This window comes from Anas platyrhynchos, chromosome 2, assembly GCF_047663525.1.
Source record: "Anas platyrhynchos isolate ZD024472 breed Pekin duck chromosome 2, IASCAAS_PekinDuck_T2T, whole genome shotgun sequence".
NCBI lineage: Eukaryota > Metazoa > Chordata > Aves > Anseriformes > Anatidae > Anas > Anas platyrhynchos.
In genome coordinates, this window is record NC_092588.1 from 150,128,623 (window position 1) to 150,155,429 (window position 26,807).

A 26,807-nucleotide genomic window follows, 5' to 3' on the forward strand; every position below is an offset into this window, starting at 1 on the left:
TAAAACCAAATTATTTGACATGACTGGTTAAAAAGCCTTATACCATAGTAAATTGTCAGCACCATTCTTTATACTTCTGAACTAAATTAATGCTTTCACAATTGCTATTCTTGTTGTTACCTTTTGTGTAAATAGCTATGTTTTCCAAGTTAACTTTTCTACTTAGCATTATATAAAGCTACAGAAATGGTGATTGGAAAAGACATGAGCAGGTCTAGGCCAACTTCCAGCTCAAACTGCAGATATTGCCAGCACGCTCTCGGGTCAGTCATGGTACGGTCCTCTTGAGTCTTCAAAACCACAAAGAGTGGAGATTTCACAGCCTCTGTGGGCTGCTTTCTTCATCTAGTCACCACCTTCATCACCTCAGCTGCTGACCATTGTCCTCAGTATGTGGTCTAGCACTGCCACAAAGAGTTTGGTTCTTCCATCTTTGTAACTAACCCTTTCAACTCCCCTTCTCCTTCTGCACAATTAACTTAGAATATGTGTTTTTGCCTAATGTGCTTTCTGTTTGTGTTATTTCTAGCCTGTCCTATTGCTGTTTATGCTTAACTCAAACACTAAGGGTGAATTTTCTTTTAGTACATCTTGTTCCCACAGTATCCTGTACTACATCTTTTCAAGTCCACTAGGGTAGGATAAGTCTAAAAGCATCTGTACTATGAAAAGCTTCCTCCATCTTCTGATGACTGATTTCAGCAGGTGGAGATAAAGATTTCAGCGGTAGCAAGGAGTGAAAGTAGGACCAGGTTGTAAATGATCTGCAAGTTAAGAAGATAACCACAGTAAGAGTTTGCTCATCTGTGTTGGCACAGAAACAATCAAGAAAGTTGAGGTTCAAAGGCTTTGTGCATTTATTTTTTCCCCCACTTTCATTAACCTGGGATGTCCAGCAGGTGATAGCAATTTATGCAAATCCTTCTCTCTATAAGACATTTTAGCTTTTGACAATAGGCAACCAAGCAGATGACACAGCTACAGACAAGAGGGTTTTGAAGACCCAATTTAAAAACTGAGCTAACATATTTTTTTTCAAAAGCTTTTCTAAGGATAAGATAAGAGTGTAATCCCTTAGTTTGGTGCAACTGTTTTAAGACTGTGTGTTTCTAAAATCCAGTTTGAATTAGCCTTGAACTTTAAAGCTGTTTATGTCTACTGAACCAGAAGATACCATGTGATGCATATAATAGAAAGTATTGTACAGTTGCTCTTTTTCTCCTCCCCTTCTGACACTCATCTATAGTATTTGCCAAGAAAATCATCCAAAGGCAAAATGTCATAGCTTCAGAAAAAGAAAATGCTAGTCCCTTTGCAGCAAAGGACTTACTAAGCTTCCTTTTCCTTATACTTCTCTAGCCCTACAATTTGTTAGGAACTCATGCTACCAGATATGCTTAGGGTGAACTTGATGTTGTATGTGAAATTATTTCCAATAGCATGTTGTATGATTCTTAAAAAGGCTTGGACAAAAGGTTTGCTGCATCTTTGTGAATCGATACTTTGGGAATCTACATGCTGATGTAACTTGTGAGAGGAAGGTACATCAGGTGATGATATGTTGGCTTGCTCTCATTTTTAATCATGTATTATTTCTGAAATTAGAGGAAGATGTTGGTCTAACTCTAGTGAGTTCACTTGCTCCTCCTAATATAAGCCTGCCTAGATCTGTTCTACCTTGCTTTCACCTGAAATAGGCATCTTTATCAACTTTTGCATACTTTCATAATTTATCAATTCTTTTCAAGTGTGAAGTCATCATACTTTGGTCCTTGGAATAGGTTACCAGTTGTGACTTAGATTACTCCTTTAGATGCAACATGGATTTCATTAGATGTATCCTCTTTTAGCCTTACCTTATCAGTGTGGTTACAATAATGGGGATGTGATACATAAGCACTCTTTTTGAAAATAACTTTCTCCATTTAGTGGTTAAAAATCTCATGGTTATGCCAACTAGTTTATTTAACAAGCCTGAATGTGTTGGTAGGAAACTTCTAAAGGACAAGGAAGGATAGTCCTTTGCTTATGACAGTAGCACGGTGCTCACAAGGTTAATTCAAAATGTTGCTCTGAGTCAGGGAAGTCAGTTAAAGCTAATCCCACAGAAGGACATAAGACTCCTGTTCTGAGTGTTTTAGCACCTGCGCTTCTGGGTGTCCACTCTCTCAGAAGAATTCAGAGTCCAGGTTACCCATTCCGTAAGAGGACTTACATATACAAGAGATCTATAAAATTAGCATGCTGAGCAGGGATCTGTTTAAGTGGTGCAAAGAGGATTAAAACTACGTAGCTCTCAGGAAACAGAAAATCAGGAGATCTAGATGGGAATTAAAAACCTGAACTTTCTTCTAGTAGTAGATTTTTACCCATCAGACTGTTTTCAAGGAAAAATATAACAGCAGCAGTTGGAGACAAAAGCCGATGCTTTATCTTCTGTCCTGTAGGTCACCAGTTTCCACTCAGTCTCAATTTTCATGCTTTGAGATTATACATGCCCTATCTCCTGGAAATGTTTTAACTTACCAGACCTATTCTTTGAAGCTGTCCTATTCAAGTTGCATTGTACATTGAAGAATTAATGGGCTAGAAGGTCACCATCATAGTTAGGATGCTCTCTACAGTGAAGCATGGAGATCTTCTGCCTATGAAAGTCCATTTCATTTTAAGTATTTGTGAGAGCAGGGATCCACCAAACAGGCAGAGGGATTGCTGGTTTGCAGATTCCAGTAGATTTCATCATCCGCCTTCCTAGCACCACTAGGATTAGAACAGACCCAATAACAGCCCTTTACATGGTTATGAAAAGAGTAGTTATCTTCTCTGATAACCTGACAGCTTACGGTTCTTCGAGACCTCTAGAGACAGGCGGCAGATAAAAAGAAATCTTTGAAAACTGTATGTATACTCTAAATGACTAGAGAATAAGTTACATAGAACTTAGATCTCTGATCTTCAAGGGGACACATGCCACCATAGGCAACCACTGTAGAGCTTTCCTTCTTCTTCTTTGCTTCTTCTTTTATTCTCTTCTCAGACTGAGAGAATCAAACCTGTATGTGTCCATTGGTAAACAGGCATACAAATACCTAGACCACTGTAAAGGTAACTGGCAGCAGTGCCTTTGGCAGCCTTAACAGTGGGATTGCTCTCAGTACTTAGGTTGTCCCAAAGCCAATTTAATTTATGCTATCATTAATAACAATGAAGGCCCTACCCTAGGTTGCACCAAATCCCTTTCAAAAGGTGCAAAGACCCTCACAGCAGAGTACAATGAACACACCTGCCATCTGCTTTCTACATCTGTAGGTGATGCTTATATTCAAGGGCTAGTACCTGTTACAGCTATTTTGGATTAAACTACAGAGATGACCTAAATATGGTGTTTTAACAAAAGAGACATTTAAAGCAAATGGATAATCGACAAAGCTTTATTTACAGTGTGTCAGGCCATTATACTAATGTTTTAAATATCTTGCTTTTTGTCTCATTCATCTGTGCCTGAGTGGAAGAAAATCCATAACAAGTGTAGCTTCCTAATGAAAGTAATATGCGCAAGAAAAATCTTCTTAGCTTTAAAAGTAAATGTCACGTTCTATGTAAAAGTTAGTCTTTTGATACTGTTTGAGAGACCAACATCTTATTGAATTACCTTTGTGCTACTTTTCCACTCTCTAAACCCCACTCTTCAAAGCTTTATGGCTGCACATTGGTGTGTGAATAGGCTTATGGATGCTATGAACTCTTAACAAAAAAAAATCCATTATAATGATACTTTACTGTTTCAGCGATATTCACTGTATAACAATCCTAATGGTTCTGGTGAAGTAATAGGTATGGAAATACTGGGTAGGAAAGAGCCTCTCCCCACTTGAGTTTCTGTATGAAAGGTTCTGGCTCTAGTTATCAACGATCTAACCACCTGCAGCACTTAAACTTGCATTTTATTTTTGTCCCCAGCAGTAGTCCCATTGCATTGAGTAGGACTGCGTGCATGATTAATGTGAACGAGTTCTAATTAGTGAATGAAGTACAGCCATCAGTGCTGCAGACAGAAGGCTATGCCCTGAGCCTGTCCTCCAGTGCCATTTTTAACTCCTGTACCCTTACCCATGCACCTGCACAAGCAGGAGCTTGGATGTGTCTGCACACATAATGTTGTTCTGAACAAATATTTCAATCCAGATGTAAACTAGTTTCATATTTTGAGTCCCCTAGAGAATCTGACTAGAATTATTCATTTTGATTCCAGACTATATCAGAACTATTTCGGGAACACTTGGTGAATGCAGTGATCTCTTTTAAGGGGAAAATTAGCAAGTGAATATTTATCTGTCCTAGTTTTGAAAGAACAGGAACATGTCCAGTGGCAGTTAAGGGCTCAGTTTCCCCATGAAAAAACATAGCTGCTCTGGCTCTGTGAAGTCACTGGAGGAAGAATAAGGTGTGCCTCTACAAAACGTTTCACCCCACAGCCAGAACTGCCTTGTAGAGCAGATTTGCTTCTTTCTGTGGCCCCAATAGCCTACAGAAATTAATTACCCAGTTTAACTGGCCAGGGAAGGTGCCTCAGGTTGTATAATCCGAATCTTTAAGGTCTTTTGCTGCTAAGCTCCATTACAAACGCACACTGATGGCAATGGTTATCTGCAGTGTTTAGCAATGCATGTTTTACAGAACAAAAAGCAGTTATTGATTTTTGGGGTCTTTTGTGTGTGTGAAGACAGCCAACACCTGATGTGTCAAAGATGGCTTTATCGCATTTCCTAATGTGGCAGGTTTATGAATGGCATTTATGGTCTTGGGGAATGATGGAATGAATATCATAAAGGTATATTTTTTCTGTAAATGATGGTATCGTTTAAATATATATATATATATATATTAATATATATATATTAATCATCAAATCCCAAATAATCATGCAGGTATTAGTTAACAGAAGTAGGGTAAGCACTGGGCCAAAATTGAAGAACTGGCTAATGGAAAAGATGAGAGGTAGGCAAATTGGTTGGTGAAGTCAAATTGTACCAGTGCATGTGCTGTGAATAAATGCACTGATACCACAAATCATGTTTGTGAAAATGCTAGTGAATCTGCAGAGCACTGTGAGTTTTTGTGGGCACCAAAAAGTCACAAAGTGAATATTCATGATTTGCTGTTGACAGTGACTTTTTTTTCTAACATTCAAAAAATTTCATTCATTGATTCAGGATAAATGAAATAATGCCATGTTAATTAGATGGAAAACTAAATGACACAAATAGTGAATATGTAATAATTAAAAGAAAAGGTTCCTATAATAGTTCAGATAAAAATTTTCAGATTGTGAATATTTGGCAAATATTTATGAATTATAAATGAACAGCTAGAAAATTAATTATTGACTTGTGAATTATTTACTAACTAGAACAGATGTTAAACTTGTGCATTATTTATTATGATGCATTTATTTCAGTGCTGAATATAATCTATGAAGATAATAGTGATATTATAACTGTACTTAACAGTTAAACAGGTTGATCGGTTGAAATTATTAGTCTTACTTAACAGGGGAGTCAACTATAAAACACAGGATGGGAGATTTTTGAAGGACCCAAAGGGTGGAGTTGCACAAATCTACTGAAAATTAATGCAACATGTTTCTGAATCCCTCTGGTGTTTATGAAAAATCTTTCATAGGGAGGTTAAATTGCATGCCCAGGAGATGTCAAGAGCTAGCAATAGAGCCTGGGAGTTCTGGCCTCAAAATAAATTTGCTACTGATTGTATGCAACATTTCCACTGTCTGGGGGTGGATATTTGGTTGGTTGGTTGATTGTTGTTATTTTTTCACATTACTAGAATGTGAGAGTCTTATTACAGATCAGGCTTTCCTAGGTACAGCAAGCACTCCATTCCATTGGCCAGCCCACATTAACAAATTCATTGTCCAGATATTTTTATATTTAGGTTTTGCAATTTCTCTTTATTATTTCCTATCTCTTTATTTTTTCCTCTTTCACTCCAAGACTACATTGAAACAACAGGTTGTTCTTGTTGTCGAATGAAACTATCTGTCCTTTAGCAGACACCTCATTAAATTGAGGATATGTTGTATGTTATATTTTATGGGTGGAGGTGAGATAGGTTGTCTGATGTCTCGTATCCATAGCATATTATAAGATACCAGCAAGATCATGAAATTGCAGTGTTGGCACTATAATGATATTAGTGAACTTTGAATCATTCTGAAGTCCAGTTATACTTTTTTTTAAATAAAAAAAAAAAAAAGTAAAATATAATATTTTAAATAAAATAAAATAAAAGGATTCCTCTTTGTCCCTTGTCATTCTGCTCTTGGCATTTCTCACAAAGCCACCTTTGTTTATTCCTGCTTTATGGCACTTGTTACAGGAATCTGTCTGAACATCTGCCCATCAGCTGTGATATTTAAATTAACTGCAAGGTGTCCATCTTGCTTATTTTTAAGCCAGGATAAAAATACTTGGATATCTTGTTTAATTTAATTGTTTTTTTTTCAGTGCCCAGTCTTATATACTCAATTCCTTGTTAGTGGTATTGTGTCAAAGTTTTGCAGCAAGCTCAGAGATTTGACACCACAGACAGTGAGTTCATGAATCTTGTTTGCTAGAAATCCACACAATCTAGAGACAGGTCTCTTTTGGTGGTCCTAAAGGGGAGTCACATCTTGTTCAAAAAGAACGTGCCACTTGTGAATACCTATAACTTTTCAACTTGGGCAATAGAGAAACAGATAGAAGATGGTTGTGGTAGTACAAGAAAACCTGTACACACATTTTTTTTTTCTTCTAGTTTGTATTCTGCTGTGTAGGGAAACAGATGTTTCAAGATTTGATGGTGAGGCTTTGCAATTTATACAGCAACTTTTGGCAAAAAACTTGAATGCATCTTATAAATTTTAATGAATTGAACTCTACAACAGCCTTGTGAGGGACAGAAGTTCTTTTGTGTCCATTTTACAAATAAGAAAATACAGGAGCTGAGAAATGTAACGATTTGCAAAAGGTTATACCATGTGTCATGGACAGACATGGGAATCAAACTAGAAACTCTATGACCACTTACCACTTCACCTTCCCAGGTTCCAAAAATGTATGGAAATCTGTAGAACAAAATGCCTTCCAGTCATTGTTAACTCTGGGGGGCTTTGTATGCTGCTCTGATGAGATCTGGCATCAGTCTGAAGATGGAGATCACCACAGTATCTGCCCCCCAAATTACTTTAGTTTGAAAAGGAGATTATTATTTCAAAAAATGCATTGTTTAGTTTGGGGATGGGCACTTTGGGGGATTCAGAGCAGGCTAATAAGTCCTGCAAGTAACATTAGGAATTTGTTGTTACGGAAGTTTTCAGTTGTGTCCTTAGCCTGGAGTAGGTATACTGATACCAGTTTCCACTGAGGATTTATTGGTCCACCTTGTGAGATGGTTTTATGTTGATGCTGATTTTTCTTGAGTACGCAGGCCAGGAGAGGTTGAACAGGACTCTCCATAAAGGTATCTTGACTTTTCCCCAGACAAGCGTCTTAATTTCTCCTCCAAGTGGCCCCATCAGCTCATAATATCTGCAGTCCCCCTCCCATCTGCCCAAATCCGCCCATTCTAGCCTACACCTGCCATTAAAAGCCTACAATACCAACTGTGTTAAAAAAAATCCTCCAGGCCTCCAATTTGTTGTTGTTATTGTTGTGCTGACAATCCTATTAGGCAAATGTAAGGAAATAAATAAAATGTTTTCATCTCTTATTTTAATCCTCTTTTACTTCAGTTGTTTAAAAAAAAAAAAATCCAGTTTTTCCTTTAAAATCAAATTGAGTCCTATTCTTATTGAAATGAGATGCATAAATCATTCTGCCAGGACAAGTTGTTCAGATATGATCATCGCAAAAATAATAATAATAAGCTGGTACATAGAAATTAGTGTGAGAACACATTTTCTACTAGAAGGGGCAAAAAGTGATCTGTAACAAGAAAAAGTACTCTACTGGGATCCTTTTTAATAAAGAAAAGCAGCAAGCCGCTAGAAAGGTGTTAGAGTCAAAGCACATCTTAGTCACGGAGTTTATAGCTGAATTCCAACAAAAGAGATGTTAAAGTATGCTTTGGTGTTCCTGTAAGTAAAAACTGCTGCACCACACATACTTTATAACCATTTAGAGTTTTGCTGACAAATAGATTCATATTAATATTTTAAATTAATGTATCAGTAAGAGTGCTTGATTTGCTTCAATGATAAATAATCCAGCAGTTCTGTAGATGATGAATACGTTCTCCCTGCTCTTAGAAGCTTGAGAGCTGACACTAAGGGAAAATATGTAGTGCCAGCAGCTGCTGCCCCTGAAATTGTGGCTAAATTCGCTACAGGATTTAGGAGCCTGAAGTGAGAAATGCCAACATCCAAAGTGGCAGTCCAGCTGCCCCCACTTCGCTTTCCTCCAGTTATTGCCTGTCATTATACCCAAGATGCTCTGAATCTGTGCGTTTGTAAGAGAGTGTGAACTTTTATAACTCATCTAGCTGCAATGTCCATGCTGGTTTTTGTCATCCACATCAGGTCTCTCTGTGAGGAAGCCTGGCTGGCCTACTTGCCCCATGATGGCCACGGGATGTTTCTGTGATGAGGTGGTAAAGGTCTCTGGTGTGCAGGCATGGGCAGTTCTGTGTGTCAGAGCCTGGCGATGTGCTGAGGGCTACAAAAAAAATAAAAAAAAAAAAGTCTCTTTTAGAGGCATGAGGGATGGTGTGGAAGTGATCTTTTGCTTCTCTGCTCCAAGTGTCATGTGTGCTGGGGAGAAAAAGCAGGCCCTGAGCTCTGGACCTGCCTTCTGACCTGCTGTCTCCCATGTTCAGTGCCACATTTATCTCAGGTGTGTGAGTTCCTGGAAGCTGTGACCCACCTCCCTTCATTTACTATCATGTCTGCTTCCAGCAATGTTCTCTCTCTTCTGCAAAAAAGCATGGCTCAAATCTATAAGAAGCCTTCCCTCAGCCAAATACTGCATGGAGAGGGGAAAGGAACAAGTGCCCAGCTCTGAGCATGCCAGAGAGTAGACACTGCATTGCTCTGAACATCTGCAGCTAGCAGTGACCTGCTGATGAGGGGAGCTACGGCAGCTGCTGTGTCAATGCTGTCAGTCCAGGCACGATTCCTTAGCGTGCAGCTGAGGGACATGGTTACTCAGCCTGTTTTCTCCATTCAGGTAGCTCACCCTTGAAAATGATGATCTGTAATTGTAGCCCTAAACCACACACTGTAACTGTGAAATAGTACAGTTGCCTGATTTCTTCTCCTGTGAAAAGGACTTTAGATTTATTTCCTTTCCCAGTGACTGGAAAGCAATTTATAGCATGGTTGTTCTCTAGCTCTTGATAAAAATGAGGTCCAGCTTTCTGGACAAATGTAGAGTTTATTTTGTTTAACATCTATTTCGTTAAACATGTTAACATGTTAACAAAATTGCAATCAAAACCATATTTTGTTAGTACTTACACTCAAAAATTTCTCTTATCCCCCTTACCACATGTCAGCAACAAGGCTTGCACAGCCAGGACTAAAGCCAAACTTTAGGATCTCTTCATGCAGTATTGTAATGGGATGTAAAGCAACAGAACCTTAATTTTAGATCTTTGGTCTTCTCCTTCTGTTGTTGGGTGAGTTTGTTTGTTTGTTTGTTTGTTTTTTAGCAGCAGGGAGCAAAAGTTAGAACTTGGTGGGAAACCCACAGAAATCAAACATTAAAAACAAATAACAGTCTTGAAGGTTTTGTTGTTGTTTTCTTTCTTTTTTTTTTTTTTGTTGTTGTTCTTTTTGTTTTGCTTTGCTTTGCTTTCTTTCCTGCTTATTAGCCTTCAGGAAGATGAATCACCTTTTATTATCCAAAGTGGCATGTAGAGATTATTTCATAGGTGGTATAAATGGTGAGACAGAATAGGCACTGCAAAGAGAAATCCAAAGTTGGTCAGATATTGGGAAATAAGGTATAGCTTGTTCCTAAGCTTATCCCCTGTATTTCTTCATCAGCTGAAGGAATCAAAATGCTATCAAGGCAGCTGGATAATCTGCTGTATTTTAGCCCCACCATGCATTTATTGCAGGCAGCCTAGTGCACAGGGGAACTTCCCTGTAGAATAGTTCCATTTGAGCTAGGAATCTCATTGAAAAAAGTGCCAACTCCAATGGCAAAGATGAGAAGTAATTTGGGGCCTTCCTCCATCTCTTATTTCCATGTGCATGAATGCTCGAGCTTGTGAAGAGCATGCAGGATTTGTCATCCCACACGGATAAGACAGAAGAAGAATTTGGTCATCTTTCTGAGACATTTCCCCTTTCAAGGGACCAGTCACCCAGCATCACCCTAATTACAAGTGAAAGGGGGCTCACTAAAAAAAGAAGCATGATGTTTTTAACGTGTTTTAATGCACCCGTGCTGTACTTCTACCCTGAAGGAGTAACCTTTATGGAAGGAATCGATACGCAGCCACTCTTCTGCCTCTTTCATGCAGGAGGGTGCTCAGGGACCTGCCTAAGCCAGCCCTGCAGTTGCTTTAGAAATGCAGAGTATCACAAAGCAATTCGAGTGGGCCAAGATCCAACCCTCATCCAAGTACAAGAGAAACCGATGTAGAAAGATATCATTTTTCTTTGTCATACATATGATAGTCATGTTTCCAAACCCTGCAATTTCAAAATTGTTTAATTTTCATATAATGTTAATCATAGTTATTACGCTACTCTATGTTATGTCTAGGGGGAAAAATGAGTGGGAAATTTGTTCTGCATGAAACTAACAGATTGAGGTATACAGCAGTCACATGAGCTTGTGTCTACAGTAATTTACCCATTGACTGCATCTTAAATTTCATATTTATTCTATCATACTCTTAATTAAGCTCTAAGCAGCTTAATGCTTTGAGGTGGACTACTGCTTTATTTCTATCTGTGGTGTATGGAAGTGTGATTCATCCATGTGAATAAAAATAGATGAGGACAGATCTTCCCTAGTGTAAACTGTCGCAGCTCCAGCAACTTGTGTTTTGGAGAGAAGACCGGAGAAGTGGCACGGAGAATTTTGTCGAGCTGTGTTACTCATACATGGCAAAGCTACAGAAAAACTCAGGGTTTCAGGGCTGAACCTCAGGCCTTCACGTTGGTCCCTATTTGCATTTTTTCTCCTGTCTGAAGGCAGTTGACTAAAGAGGAGAACATGGAAAAACTCTCCCAAAGAAAGAGAAAGTTAATACCTCCTGCTGAAAAAACAAGGTGAGGAGGTCTGCTGAAGAAACCAGCACCTCCCTTTAGCAGTTCTCACACTTCACCTAAAAATAGTCCATGCTCACATGTGGTCAGCAAGGAGCGCTCTGTCAGGGCAATTTCAACATGTTAATCACCTAAATTTGATATTGAAATTCAAGATATGTCTTTCACAAGGACCACGTGATTTTGTGGCATTGAGTCCCTGAACCAGTAACTGTATTTTGCTGATCCAGACAAGGTGGAACACCTGTGCTTTAAAGCAAAGTAATCTATTTCTATGTGAAACTTCTTGTACGGCACTGAATATAAACATAATTACTAAAGATTTAAAATTGGCTTCCAACTGAAAACTTGCCAAGATATGTCTGTGTATCATATCTCAGCCTTTCCTTGCTGGGAGCTGTACCCTTCTGCCTCTTGCTAGATGCCTATGGAGCAAAGCCTTGTATCGGTGCAGCTGAGGCACAATCTGGGCTAAATATGGGAATGCAACTCTTCATGACACCAGTGATGTGAAGTGCTGATGAAAAAAAGATACCTAAATATTTCTCAAATGTGGTCTTTCCTTTTAGAAATTAGATCAGAAGCATGATATCAAAGATTACTCAGCTACAGCTGTACTAGTGTGCATGGCCCTTCCTGGTTTGAGGAGGAAGAACACTACAAATGCTTATCTTTCTGATTGGCAGAATATATAATCAAAGAAATATATAATCAAAATCTAAAACTTAATTTAAAATGTGTTGCCACTGACGAAACTTTTTTTTCTGTTGGTGTCTCCAGCCTTACATATACCTTTCCTGATACCGCACCTCTCCTTATCTTCACTCAATCTCAGATTCATTCCTTGGGTTTATTCTTCTTTGTCCATGCCCTATAGTTGAGGTGGGAATAAAAAAGACAATTCTGACAGCAAAGAACAAAAGGTATATTGTAACTATAATAGTATGATGATTATGTAATTTAAAAATTAGCTAAAATTGCAATAAAATACTTCATTTCAGATTTCTCTTTAATGTGGGAAAAGGTTAAAGTACCTTTGATAATTCAAATAGCTATTTGGACTGAATTATTGGAAGAAAAACAAATAATTTTGTTTGCCATTTTTTAAAGTGCCTGGCCTTCAGAGTTTACTTCTCTCTCTGAGCAAACAATAAACAGGAGGTAAAATGGGGGAAACAGGAAAAAAAAAAAGTGGGGAGGGGACAAAGAAGGAATGGGAAGACTACTACTACTAAAACTTCAGAAGCAAACTTCTGAAGAATTCTTGCATTAAGAAAATGAAAGAAATGAAACATTTCTATAAGAGCCCGCAGAACAAAAATTAGTTCAATTTTGTTGTTTTTCCTCATTTTCAGGTTGGCTCTACTACAAAGAAAATGAGAAAACTATCTTTATTATCATTAATCTGGTTCCATTCAGCCATGCTATTTATCTACAGCAGAGCCAGTAATGCAAAGGAAAGACACAATGCCTTATATTATTATCTTCTCTAAATATGCAAGAGTTTATGAATAAAATATTTATCCGCTTTCTTTGTGACCAACTCTGAATTTTCTTTACATTTGCATTATTATTACCTGGGGAGTACCTTACACTTTGGCACATTTTCTTCCTCTTACATATGATCAGTGTCTTATGTAGATGGACATTCTTCTACTTCATCAGAATCTGTGAGAGTTTGCCAGTGATCCCATAGACAAATGATGGAGTAGAAAAGTAAGATTAATGTTATACTACATATTGGCACAAAGAAATTGAAATTATCTGCTATAGGACAGAAAATGAGTATCATAGCCTCGATTAGCTTAAATTAGGAAATTTCTCAATTTGAAAATTTCTTATTTCAAGACACCACATTGAAATTCTCTCTGTTTGTGGAGGTTGTCTGCACTGTCTCATTTCAGACATTTTTCTTTCCATTCATCTTGTTGACTTCTATGTACATATCTATTCAAAATTATTCTTTCTCTCTGACTAGCTTTTGCTGGTGTTTCTCATATTCTGTGCATTTTGTCATTCTTGATTTTTGTCCTCTCCTTCCTCAATCAGGTGTCTGAATGAGGGATGACAGTGTTCAAGTTTTCTCTAGGGATGCAAAATGGAACGAGATAAAATCAAAAGTTGGGTCATGTAATACATATTTACTGAGTCAAAAATGTCTCTATCTTTGAAAGAGTGTGTATTTATGTATATATTTTTAAACTAATGACTCACTGGATATGTTGCAGTTTTTAATGGTGTATGAGTAATGCCTGAGAGTTCATATTTAAATGTGAGGGAAATCTTGACATTTTTAAAGGGAATTCTCTGGTGTTGTTTCTATGGTAACTTTTCTAAAAAGACGGTATTTGTTTCAGTTGGTTTTTAATTGCGATCAACAGTAGAGTAATGACTATATTTAATGTAAATGAGAATAAATTTTATTTGTTATGAGCCCTTTTGGACCAGCAGGATGCCAAGGGACGGGCTGCTCCTCACTTAAGCCCTTAACTAGGGGTTTAAAGGGCTTTCTGTGTTTCTTGGACTTGATTTGTGTGTTGGAAAGCAAGAAAACAGGGTGAAAGAAACAGGCATACAACTGGGAACATGGTTAGGAGGTATGGATATACAAGGACATGGGCGTACAAGTAGTCCCCAGCAATGCAGGGTCAAATATTTGGCTTAGCGAAATAGAAAACAGGGTAATCATTCCCAAGAATTAACTTAGCTAAAGGAACATTATTAAACATAGTGAATTAAAGAGAATGACTTAGGAAAATCAAGACCCTAAAGAATGCCTTTGTCTGTCCTTTTCTCTATGGCATCTTCTCCATTTGCTCAAAGAGCTGAGCTGCAGAATGTTTCTATTAACCATAAGGTTATAATATTAAAAACTTTAAGTAAATTTACATTTTAAACAATGGAATACTTTCAGATTCAATTTCCTTTCTACTGTGCCCTAATGTGTTTTTGTCCCATAAGCAGTGCTAAGTAGTAGGAGAAGGTCTGAGCTTCAGCTGTGGCCTGCGTTTACAGGCTCTGTCGTGCTTGGTGTAGATTTATGCTCTCATTCACAAAATGTTTGATCCAGGCACCAAACCTGCAACTCTTTCCTGGGTGTGCTTAAAGTCCACCCAGAGATCTCCACAGGAGCACAGAACAGGATCAAGGATTCTGGAAAGACATCCAAAGCAAGGTTTTCCACATGGACTGTTTCATTAATTCCTTTGAATTCTCACAGAAATGTAATACATAAAGCTTAGGAGCAGCTATGTTGGAGAATATGTAATCCATTTTGGAAACTAAATTCCATATGTAGTTTGAGATCATGCAAGAACCCCTACATTTTCCTGAGTTCTGCATTTGAAAGGGTTGTAACATTAATATTACTCACAATTTTATATTTATTTAAGAGGAATCTTTGAGATTTGTTAGAAAGATTTTTGAACAAAGTAATCACATATAGAATGGGTAACTAAAAGGAGGGATGAGGAAAGATTATATTTTCTTTCAAAAGCCTGAGAAATCCATCACCCAGTTGCATGTCGTTCCCAGTGAAGTCAGCTGGAGTTTCATCAACCACCCAGCTACAAGCCTACAGCAAGAACATAAATGAGAAAATTTCTTATATTCTTGTCATACAATCTTATAGTAGTAAATAGGAGAACTACAGCTGATTCTATTTCAAATATTAAGTTTAAAAAGAAAGTTCATGCTCAGCCTTTAATTTCTTCAATTATTATCGTATATGCCTTATCTATTAGGGCAGGTATTGTGCAGGAAAGTGATAAACAGAAGATCTTTTCAGAAGCTCTGACTTTCCCTCTGTAATTAGCTTTGCATGAGAGACTTGTCAGTGCATGTCTTACCAAGCTCTGGCATGATCCATGTGTCCTTTGCCCTTTGGAAACTCCTGATGAAGTTACGGGAATCCAGTGACAGGCATGTGGACATAGCTCTCGGTGCCTCTTCTAAAGCCACTGTTTAAGGATAAAAGCTCCTGCTTGTGTAAATCACCAGTGTTGCTCTTCTTCCATTTAACACAAGAAGCCTTTGGTGCTAACCATTTCAAACACCAAGTGACTGAGTGTAGGTGAAAGCCTGGGGAGCACAGCTACATTTAGTGTACATTGACATGCCTGAATCAGTAAAGCAATAACTCTAAAATCTCACTGGTTTAAGTAGGATTTTAAAGCTATAGAATTTTGTTTTGAAATTAATAGAAAAAAATATAATAAATGTGTATGTGTATGCCTCATTACATGCAAAATGAAAAACACAAAACATAGGATAAGTACTTTTTTAATCATCTTCGTGACTCCATATGTAATCTGAAGGCATACATTTAAAGCACATATTTTTTAAATGACTGTGTGATGTATTTATTTTAGCGTGCTGCCACACGTGATTATTTTTCTAGGTTTATAGCTTCTGGTTGCATAAACCAATGTAGTCATTTTTCCATTCCTATAGCCAGAAAAGGTGAAATGTTATAATGCTCCTCAAAGCTTGTGTGACTCAGAGAAGAAAAGGGCCCTTCTGAAAGTTATCCAGTCTATCTCCCTTCCTTTCTCCTTTTGGCAAGTTTTTGTACTTTCAGGAGTGTACTTATATGAAAAATGACACAGAACACATGCCTGCTTTCTGTACTGCCCAAGGGCCAGTACACCAGTTGAAATCAAGGGGCATTTTGTCATTTGATTCAGCAGGAAGAGAAAATTAAAAAAAAAAAAAAAAATCTGGAAATAAGTTGGATTCTAAAATATGGAACTGGGGGTGTGGAGTGAGGTGTGAGGTGACACGATGACTTCATTAGAAGTAGTGCAAGTATATGAAGGATTTTACTCTGGCACCTTTGCCAAATTACCAGTTAAAGCCCAGGACCAGTATGACAGAAAGGCCCTGTTAAAGGACCCTAAAATAATGGTAGCCAAGCAGAAATCTTAAATTCAGTAGAGTACCTACTGGTGCATAAACTGGAGTTGGCCTAACAGTGCTCATTAAATCTGACAATCATTAAAACAACTTCATATACCAATTAAAATGCTGTCTGAATGCATTCTCATGAAAGGCATTGTCGTATTTTCTACAAATATGGTCTTTTTCTTCATGCAGAAAGGGAAGGTCAGTGCAAAAAGAAACTCAATGGGAGTACATGATACATAAAAACTTCGAAAAACATCTGCTTTAGAACTTTAAACTATTTATAAAAACATTTAGTTATTTTAAATTTATAATGTAAACAATTTAAAACTAATAAAAATGTTTTAGCATTAGATTCAGGCAGGTTGGAGGTGATTTTCGATCAATATAATGAAGAACAATTTTCTAACATAATCTGTGTTTGGCCTGAGGCTATCAGTATTAGAAGATAAGATAGAGCAATATTTGTGTCAAAGGCAGAAAAAAACACGTCTTGATTTCAGATCTCATATGGATTTGCAGCAGTGGCTACCATTCTGGAAATACTTTTTCTCATGTAAAAGGTGCTAGTTGGTTTTCATCTCAGGAAAGAGAAAATAAATATCCTTTTGACTACAATATTAAAATAGCACTTTAACAAAACTAATCTGCTTATGTTACAGAAGAAAAAAATGATACCTAACAGTTCTCTGAATTCTTGGCATGTACAGTGCTTATGTGTAAAGTTCAGCATTGCCACGTTTAGTTAGAACAAGATCACTGTATAAAAACATGCATTTCTCATAATGTTTTACCATTAAACAGGTTTTGAGTTGACATTTTTATAGAAGCTTCTTAATCAGGCTTTCATAATGACAGTATTTAATCTCTCATGTTAAAACTTCAATTAATATTTTTATATTCACTGAATATAAACCTAATCATAATGCAATTAGGGTTTCAGTATTGCAAGCATTTTGGTGAAATATTGATTTACACAAAGCCTGACCCCCAAAACATTTAGTGTTTTGTTCCAGTTGCTATTCTGATTAGTACTGTTGGTTTATAAAGAAGCTCTCAGACTGGGTTTGGCAGGATTGGGCCCTGAATTACAAAGGGACGCAGACTGTTCTGAAATAGATGAAGGACATGTTTCAAAACACCTGCTGTAACTCCCCAGGTATTTTGAAACTTTTTCTCCAATATCTAGTTTTCCTTCAACTGCTGCTGCTCAAATATTTGAAGGATAGAATTATTACAGAATTATGTAGAATGACACTTTTTTTTTTTTTTTATCTAACTACTAATAAGGCTGCCTCCATCTTGTCCTGTGGTTTATCTCGAGAAAGAGGTTCACCTGCAAATCTAAAACATGCCAACTTTAATTTAATTGAAAATTCACAATTCAGTTCATCTACTTGCTTTGTGATGTTTTGTCTGTGGATCACTATCTGTAGCAGACAAATGGATCACAAGGATCTATTTTTTGTCTTAACTTGGAAAAGTGTAATAAAACAAAATCTTAGTCTGTTTAAAAATGTATATAAAGGTACCCTTTTTTTTTTTAATCACTGATTATCTCTACAAGCAATACCTTATTAGAGTGACACTTTTATAGGATTTATAGGATCAACCAACTAAAGGGCTTAGTTGATCTCCTTAAAAAGTTGGACCTCATTTTACAAACAGGAACCCTAAAACAGACAAAGAAACAGAAAACAGACAAAGTGTCTCAAAGTCGTTTTTAGTTTTGATTTCAAGTATTTTCCAAAGAAAAAAAAAAAGCATGAAAAATTGTAGAAATTCTTTACTGAAACGGTGCTGATATCAGGGTTTTTGTTTTCCCATTTACAAATGCATTAAATCATATGAAAAGATGTACTTAGATTGCCTAAATGTATGTTATTCAATGGAAAATGAGTTGTTATCAAGTACCAGTAAGCTGATTCACAAATGAGGGCTGTGAGTAGCAGTTCTATGAGGACTTTAAAAACATTTTAGAAGTTTTAAATTAGTAAAATATTCAAAATTATTTCTAACTGGCAACACATCCTAGGTTTTAATGAATAGCACATTAACTAATCTGTTAAAATAATTTCTTCCCTGTGATTTTACTCTCAAATATATTTGCCATCCTTTCAAATGTTGTATTTAGCAAGTGATGACAGTAATGAAAAGTACATGAAAATGAAAAGTATTTTAAATTTCACTTGAAATTCCTCAAAATTTCACTGTTTGAAAAAAAAAAAAAAGTGCATTTTAAGTAGTATTTTTCTGTCTCTTGAGTCTTTTGGCCAGTCTATTTCCTGTGCAAGCAGTTTGTCCCCAAACAGTTCTGGGAAGATGCAATATTTGCCCAGGAAATGATAATTGCAATATTTGTAAATAAAAAATATAAACTACAAAGCTAATGGAAGTATTTATCAGTTTTAGACAGTTCATTAAAAGGATCAATATGCAAACACACGTGTCCTTTTAATGAAATGTCTTGGCGGGTTCATTTGTCTTTCAACTTAAGTAATACAGGTTAGTGAGCAAATTATGTATGCTGCATCTCTTCCTGGGGCAGGAAGATGTTGGAAGAAGAGCAGTGCTATCAGGCTGACAGACTGACAAAGTAATAAGTTGGTACCGTGCACTGAAAATGGAGCTGATTAAATGTTTGGAGAAGCCAAGTTGGCATTAATCTGGGAGGAGGCTAAAGGATTTTTGTGAGCAGAAGCTGGGTAGGAGCGCCAGGAGTACCTGTTCTCCCCCAAAACTCTGTTGTCAAAACTCATGTTTTGCTGATGCAAAGAGCATCATCCTAAATCTGAAACGGGAAGGGTCCAAGCGTGGTTTTCAGGGCTGAGCCTATGGCACAACAACTCCTCACTCTTGGAGTGTGGTAGAACAACCCCATAAAGCCGATGGTGATGCCATTTTCTGTGCTGTCCTCTAGGGTTAAGTGTCACTCCGGGGCAGGGTGGACTGTCTGGGGCCACCTCGCCATGGCTATCAGGACAGGCCCCTTGTCCTCACAGGGACAGTGGGGGGAGTATCACTGGGGAAGGGGAAAAAAAAAAATGAATAGGGAAAAAAAGGGAGAAAAGGGAAAGCTACCCATGGGGTTGCTGCCGTGTCACCAGGGAAGCCATAAAAAGGCTGCCAAGAAGGCACAAAGCCCTCTTGGCTGTGTCCTGACAGGAAGGGGGGACCTCGGGGTGGGAGGTGGCAGCTCCCCTCCCAGATCCTCCAGTGATTTGGGGCTCTCTCAGCTTAGGAGGGTGAGGAGTGCAAGGACGGCTGCCCCTCAGTCCGGGGGGCTTGGGAGGGGAAGGGGAAGGGGAAGGGGAAGGGGAAGGGGAAGGGGAAGGGGAAGGGGAAGGGGAAGGGGAAGGGGAAGGGGAAGGGGAAGGGGAAGGGGAAGGGGAAGGGGAAGGGGAAGGGGAAGGGGAAGGGGAAGGGGAAGGGGAAGGGGAAGGGGACCTCCCCGCCCGCGGACAGCGGAGTGCCGGCTGTGCCCTGCCGGCCACCTCCAGCTGTCGTGGCAAGGGGAAACAATGGGGAGAGGGAAGCGAGGGGGGGGATTCACGGGATGGGGGGTGCTAAAGGAGCCTCCCAAGGACTTGTCCCCTGCACCCAGCAGCCCCCCATTCCTTCTCCGTCGTCCCGCTCCCGCAGCCGGGGATGCTTCGGGGGCGCCCCCGCAGCGTGCTTGGAGGCGTCGTGCTACAATCTGGGGGGGACGGGCAGGGACCGGGGGGGGTCGGTTTCTTTCTGGGGGGTGGTGCTGCCCTGGCACCTGCGCGGAAAGCGCCGTGAGCGCGGCCCCGCGTGTGCAGCGCCGGGCACAGCGCGGCCCCGCTCGCCGAGTCCCTGCCGTGATTTCTCCCCGCTCCTTCGGCGGGCTCTTTGGGGAGCCTGGGCGGGAGGGGGAAAAGTTTGCACCTCCTTTCCTCCTTACTGTGATTTTTTTTTAAATTATTTTATTTATTATTTTTTTAATGGAGGAAAGTCTTTGCAGGAAGAAACGTTGCGGGATTTTTTTTTTCCTGTATTGTCATGCAAATGATCTTTGGGTTTTCCTTGCTGTCCTGCTTTGATTCTTTGATTTTATTTATTTATTTATTTTTGGCTCCTCCGTCATTGTTCTAGCCCCGCTTCCATCTTGCAAGAGTGACACCCAAAAAAAAAAAAAAAAAGATGGGAGGGGGGACAACACGTAGGGAAAAGAAAAAAAAAAAAAAATCCCGCATCCACAACAGAAACCCCAACCAGCTTTTCCAAATGAGTGACACAGCCCGTGTCCATTCATCGCCTCACTCCGGCGAAGGCTTTCTGAACAGCCCAGACCTCCTTAGCCAATTGCTGCCAGCAACATGTGGAGGGGAGGCATCGCTATAGCAACCGGTGGATGGGCCATGTGCGGCAGCCGGCAGGGGCTGCGAGCCGCCCGATATAAGGAGGGCAGAGCCGGGGCGCGCCGGCATCCTCCGCCCGCGCCCCCCGGGGCCGCCCGGGACCGCCGGTTCCCCCCGGCCGGCCCCCGCCACCGCCCGGGGAGCGCCTGTGCCTGCCGCCGCCTTTGTCTCCGCCGAGGAGGGGAGAGGGGAAGGGGAGAGGGAGGGGGAAAGGGGGAAGTTTTGGCACCGGAGGAGGATTGCTGGAGCCCGCTGAGGTGCGCCGAGCCCTCCGAGGGAGGAGCCGTGTGGGTCGCAGCGCCATGGCAGCAAGGTAAATGCGGTGCTGATGGGGGGGGGGGGGGGGGGAAGAGGTGAGGGGGAGAGAGGTTTGGGAGCGGGGGGGGCGTGGAGGAGGGGGAAGGATGAGGGGGCGCAAGGGGAACGGCCGGCCGCCCCGTCGGGTCGGGTCTCATCGGGTCGGGGGTGCGGTGCGGAGCCCGCTCAGCGCCCGCCCCCCACCCCGCTCCCCCCCGCAACCTCCTCCTGGACCCCCCCGAAGCCTCCTCCCGGACCCCAAAACCCGGACGCCTCCGGCCGAGCGGTACCCGGGTGGGGGGCATCAAACCGTCGAGGGGCGGGCAGGGGGCACCCGGCGGGGCCGGGACGCTGCCTTCCCCCCCGGACCCCCTCTAGGTCCGGGGAGGGGGGGTCTCAGAGGCCGCCTCCGGAGCCCCAACCTGGTCCCGGTGAGACGGGGCAGCCGCGGGGGGGCCTCTCGTTCTCCCGACGTGGTTCCGAGGGGCGGCTCGCCCGCTGGCACTGGGCTTTGAGGGCGCTTTATCTAATCCCGAAATTCTGGATGTGCCTTCAGCATCAGCATGAGGTCAGCGCTGGCACAGCGGCTTGGGTTGCTCTTGCTGAAGACGCTTGGTTACGCTCAGCTCTGGCTGGCCGTCCTCTTGGCGCTTGGGCTCTGACACTTTGTGGCTTGGACCTGCTCTGTCCCTCTGTTTATGTTTCACTCGGGGCCAAGGAGGAAATCTGCTTCCCGGTGTTCCCCTTCCTCTGCTTTCTCGTAACCGCTGCTGAGCCCCTAGGGCTGGGAATGGAAGTTTCTCCACCGTGGTGCCTTCTCTTCTTGCTGCCACCCCAGAGGCGCTGCGCGGCTTCGGGCAGGACGGGCTGTGCTCCGGCATCTCCGTCTCACCTACCTCCTCCGCGGGCAAGGATGCGGCCGTCCGGTTCCCTGAGCCGTGCGTTATCCCCAGTGTCTCAGTGATGCTGTAGGCTCTCGTGCGGTGCTTTGCCTAAATCCCGACTCGATCCTCAGGAAAGTCTTGAAGCTCTCTGATTTTCCTCTTTCGTAGCCGTGTGCCTTCCACACCACAAACTTCTTTGGGGCTCTCGGATATTTTGGCGTTTCAGCATCACCTTGTAGTGGGATTCAGGACAATGGCTATCGTTTCTTGTAACTCTAACCAGAAACTTCACTTCTGTTTGCCTTTAGGAAGCCAGAGGAAAATATCTACCACTGAGCAATGGATCTTTGAACTCGCTGAATTCTTGATTGTATTCAGTCATTGTTCATGGTATTAATCCTACTAAAAGGTATAGAGATGCTCCAGAGTGCTTTGTGGTGTTGAAGGTTGCGGAAAGATCATTGTACCCCTACAGATGAATAGATCTGTGGCTCTTGCAGTGACCTTTCTCAGCGATTTGAATAAGCTGCAGTTCCCAGAAACCCATCTGCCTTTTGTGTTGGTCGATTTGTCTAATCTTCCCGACCCCTGGAAGATGCAAAAAGTACCTTCCCGTCCGATTTCACCCTCCCGAGTAAAAGCCTTAAATTGACCTCATTTCAGGTGACAAACTGACATCTGCTGAAAGTGATCCTGGCATCAGGCGAGCTTTCTGGGGAGGGGTGAAGAGGGAGGCAGAGGACAGCAGCCCCAGAAACCCCATACTAACTCTAAAAATCATGCCTTAAAACACCAACAAGTAGCCTGGACCATGTAGCTCGGGTGCACAGTGCTGACCCTAAAAATCCCAGTGTGCTCTTAAGATGAGCACCCCCAGGCCCTGCTGCCCCACGCTGACCCAAGGGGGAGTGTAAGGCAGGCGAGGAGAAGCAGGGACCAAGACTGATGGAAGTGCTGCTTTCCTCTCCTTTCTTTTTGCATTCCTATTTTACTGAAGGAAAATCCTGCCTGTAGGCTTCCTGAGGACAGATGGGGGTAGCCAGGTTTGTCCTGATGTAAAGTGTTTCTTGGGTTTTCCAGTAACCTATCAAAACTTAGGCAGCACAGTGCATCCCAACCTCTATCCCCAGTAACCTCTTAGCGGGAATTTGCTAGAAGTGAATTTAAGTTTAGATTTATTTCAGCAAGCAGCCAAAATGGGTATATATGAATACATGTTGTATGTACATCCATACACACCCACACACATCCCTTTCTTCATGTTTTCTGTATTAAGGAAATAACACACACATCGTTTTAGTACCAGTGGCTGAGACTTGGCAAAGGGTCCTTTTAGAAAAAAAATAAAATGGTGAACTAAAACTTATTTTACTGAAGTTTATTTTCAAGAAAAACGATTTTCTTGTAGAATTCTTTTCTTCTGCCTAGGCACTTTTTTCCCTCCTTGAATGGCAGATTTGCAAGTACAATTTCATCTGCACAGAGGAACAATAGCTTTCAGTTGCACAAAGGATTTCTCCCACCCTGAATCCAAACCACAATGCCTCTTGCTCTGATAATAGCTTCTGAAAAGATTTTGTAATGCACAGAATTAATACATGATTATTTCCGCCTCACTTCTCTCATTTATTAGATTCTATAGTGAATTCCAAATTAAAAATAGCACCTCTCGAGTTTTTTAACGTTCTAATATTTTGAAACAAATCATATTCTGAAGTTCCTCTTTTTGCCCATGTTTACTAAGAAATCCATTTTTTTTATTATTGCTCAGAAACTAAACTGTCTAATATCAATGTAAAAATCAAGCTATGCAAAAAATCCTAAAAATATACCATCGGGTTATTTTTAAATGAATCGTAGGGATTTTTCCTTTACTAACTGGAAGAAAGGTTGGGCGCAGTAACTGGCAAGCTGGGCTTTGACTCAGAAATACCCTTTTAAATTTACAAAGGGGAATAAAACCTCAACTTCAGTTAGAGTTTTGTTTTGGCAAGGACCAGAATCAGGCCCTGTGACCTAGAGGAGATAACGAAGTGTAATTCTGCTGAGGCATCTGGAAGGTGAGCTTCCACATCACTGCACGGGAGCTCTTACAAAGTGTGTTTCCTCCACACTTTCCAACATAGGTGTGAGAACTTATTTACATGAAAGCGTGCATTAAATATTTACTGACATTTGCCTGGAATTTGTTTGAAATGTCGGCTGTTGTGCTGCATCACGGGATGACACCGCGGATCGGGACGCTGCTCTTTGATTAGAGCAGTGATTTGTGGCTCCGGCGGCACGGCTGCTTCTATTTACTGATGCACTTTTTGGTGTGCATCAAGCGCGTTCTGTCAAGGGACCGGGAAAGCCTCCGTGAGATCAGATCCCATGCATTTTTTTTCCCCTCTTGAACAACAGCAACAACAGAACAACCTCAGAGGAGCGGTGTAGCTCAAGCAAGCACTGTTGGGTGGAAGTGGTAGGTGTGATGTTGGGCTGAGGCAGGGCGAAGCTTTGCCTTCGAGCATTTCAGCGTGGACCGGGCTGTTTGAAAGGAAGCAAAGCCTGGCTGAATCTCCAAAGCCTGCGTATTCAGAGTCACTTCCTAAGCCACCCGATTAGGAATTAGCTGTTTTCCCTTCCCTGGGACTCTGTGGTGCTACCCATTTTTCCAAAAAGGCAATCTTTCAGGGGGATGTCAATATATGCTGTTACATAAAGTTGAGAAAACGCATAGCTACATGGAGCTGGGTTTAATATTTAATTACGTGTAATTTATGTGGTCTATTTATTTGTTAAGCCTTAGGGGGAAGAAAAAAAAGGTGATTTGTTTTTCTTGTTATGCAACAGCTATTGTTCCCCTTCCACCCCAGGCACACACACCATGGCAGCCTGGACGAGCGCAGGGAGAGGTGTTCTGCCTTAAAAGACATCCGACTGTAAATGTCAAATTCATAAATATTTAAACATTTTTCTTTCAATTTCGAGTCAAGTCTGACAGGACGCCTCTAATTAACCCTGGGCTCCGTTTCAGGCTGGGGCCTTATTGCAGGGAGGAACCCGAGGTTCAGGCGAGGTGGGGAAATCTCTGCTCCTGCCTGGGAGGGGGGAGGGAGGGATGGAGGGAGGGAGCTTGCGGCGAGCCGCCTCGGTTCGTTTTTACCCCTTTCAGACTTTGATGCTTGGTCGGACACAAGCCGGGTGAGGGGGCAGCGGGTTTATCGGGCTGACCTGGGAGCAGTGGGGGCCGTTTCTCCTGCCGGGACCCGTCGCGGGGGGGGGGCCGGGCGTCGCTGCAGCCCCACGCACGGTGCCGGAGCGGGACCCGACGGCGGAGCGGGATCGGGGAGCAGGGCTGCCCCGATCCCCGTGTATGTGTGTGTGACCCTAAACACCGACCCTCGGCGGCAGGGAGGGGAGAGGGGGAACCTCCGCGCCCCGACGGCAGCGGGGAGCAGGGCAGGGAGCCCCGCGGCCGAGCCCCCGACGGGGCGGTGATGCGGGGGCTGCTGCCCCAATCCCCCAAACGTGATTTATTATTTTTTTTATATAGTATTATTATTAATTTTTATTTTTGCAAGCCTTTGCCTGCCTCGGCAGCCCGATGCCCGGCACTAGGGACACGGCTACGTGAGCCCCCCGTGGAAAATGCCTCCAGACGTTGTGTGAACGAGGCTAAAGACCCCCCTGCAGCCTCCCCCCATGGGCAGGTTTCGAGCTCTTTCACCAATTTCTGGCTCCCAGCGGGGCTCTGGGGCCGTGCGGGTCTCCACCAGCGCCTTTGTCCCGGGGCCAGCCTCTTCCCGCAGCCCGGCTCTGCGGGGAAAAAGTGCGTGGCCGAGCTGGCGAGCAGCATCCCGGGTCACTATAACTACGGCAGGGGAAGGCGAAGCACGCTCCTTCTCTCCCCTGTGTTTACCCAGGGCGCTTGACAGCACTTTGCTCCCGTCCTTCGCATTGTTTCCCTCGTGCAGCCCTTTCCACCCCTTGGCGTTTGCAAGGCTCTTTCTCACACGGCGACGGGGGAAGGAGAATCGTTAAAAATCGCCGTGGGGGGAGCAGAGGAAGGGGGGAGCCGCGAGCGGTGTCCCCCAGCCTCTTCCTCACCGTCCCTGCTCCGGGGAGCGGGGATGGAGCGGCCCGGAGGGGGGGAGGTGGGGCGCGCCCCCGGGGCTGGGGGCGTAGGGGAGGGTAAGGGGGGGGTCTGAAGGGGTCGTGGGCACCGCGGGGGGCCCGGGCTGGGGGTCAGCATCCCCCCGCCTCGCTGATGGGAGGCCAAACACAGCGCCGAGGCGGATTAACGTCCCGGGGCGCAGCCGTCGACGGGGCGGGGGGGGGGGTCTCCGGCACTTTTTTTTTTTTTTTTTTTTTGCGGGGGCTGCCTATTGAGATGCAGATCGCGACCCCTGGCCCCGAGGGGACGGCGGCCTTTCACCGAAATGCTAATGGCAAAGCGCGGCGGCCCTTCACCTCCTCGGGCCCCCGGGGCCGAAGCGGCGGCTGCTGCCGTCGGTGATGCCCCCCCGCCCCGGCTGTTTGCGAGCCCCCTTTTCCCCCACCCGGGGCCGGGGAGCCGGGGCAGGTGCCGGTCATAGTAGAAAGGGGGGGAACACACAAGGAGGTGCCCCGATACCCTGGAGCCCCGCGGGACGGGGACGACGGAGGATGGGGAAGAGCCGGGGGGGGGCAGCCCCATCCTCCTGGAGGCTGTTGGGATTTGGAGGAGGGGCCGTTACGGGGTGGGGAGGGGGGCGGGGAGGCGGCGGATCCGGGCTTGGGGGGGGGCTGCGCAAAGCCTCGCCTCGCCCCGTCGAGCCCCGCTCCCGCCCCCCGCCGCCCGGGGGCTGCCGAAGGCGGCCGCCCTCCTGCGCTGGGCTCGGGCAGCGAGGAAAAGCCGGGAGGGCTGCGTGAACCCCGCATTGCCATTAACTCAGCCTCAGCCCCGGCTAATCCGCGGCACTGAAGGCAAGGAGGCTAATTAATGACAAGCTTTTACAGTCAAGACCGGCGATAATTGCTTTGGTGGCCTTTATGATTACAAGATAAAAATGGACCGGGCCTGACATAAGAGCCACT

General features: G+C 42.8%; 1 protein-coding gene across 2 annotated transcripts in view; it reads left to right on the plus strand.

Annotated features, from left to right (window-relative positions):
- The window catches only part of PTPRN2 (protein tyrosine phosphatase receptor type N2), a 643,897-nt gene that overhangs the window by 510,948 nt on the left and 106,142 nt on the right, over positions 1–26,807 (plus strand). The gene's annotated exons all lie outside the window — the stretch shown is intronic.